Here is a 539-nt window from a genome sequence, read left to right as displayed (position 1 = left end):
TCTTCCGCATCCATTGGGCCCATGGAGCAGACGCAGTAGCTGGATTAGCTCTGGATTCAGCTTTTAGTGCATTTTACAACTTTTAGGACCTCATGATTTAAATAAGGGCTATTAGAGTGTTCGTACTGGGAAGTTGATTCACCTAAAAAAAATTATCCGTTGAGTCACAGACGTCTGTTTCCCAATGTAAGTCTATGGGGAAAATACTTTTTTGGCCAAATAGCATCACGTGACGGACACGGACGTTGCAGTACCGCCGTTTGGCCACTAGGAAAGTTTGCTTCAAAGCCCGGTGCTCTCCCTGGGGGGCTAGAGGCTATAGTAGCTGCTATAGCATAACACAACCGAATCTCCAACCAAACTATTAGCGGTCAAGTTGCATTGTGGGTAATGTAGGTGCCACATATTGACAAGGAAGAAGAATGCGTCCTTCTTTGCTGCTTCTTTTTAAACAGTCCATCGTGACTCTGTTAATATTATCGTAGTGCGTAAATCAGTGGAGTTTTCTTTTAAGGTCAAAGAACAGAAAGTGTGACAAG

The sequence above is a fragment of the Sebastes umbrosus genome, chromosome 8 (assembly GCF_015220745.1).
Source record: "Sebastes umbrosus isolate fSebUmb1 chromosome 8, fSebUmb1.pri, whole genome shotgun sequence".
In the NCBI taxonomy this organism is placed as follows: domain Eukaryota; kingdom Metazoa; phylum Chordata; class Actinopteri; order Perciformes; family Sebastidae; genus Sebastes; species Sebastes umbrosus.
The sequence above is the reverse complement of the archived record's forward strand: the minus strand, read 5'-3'. Positions refer to the sequence as shown.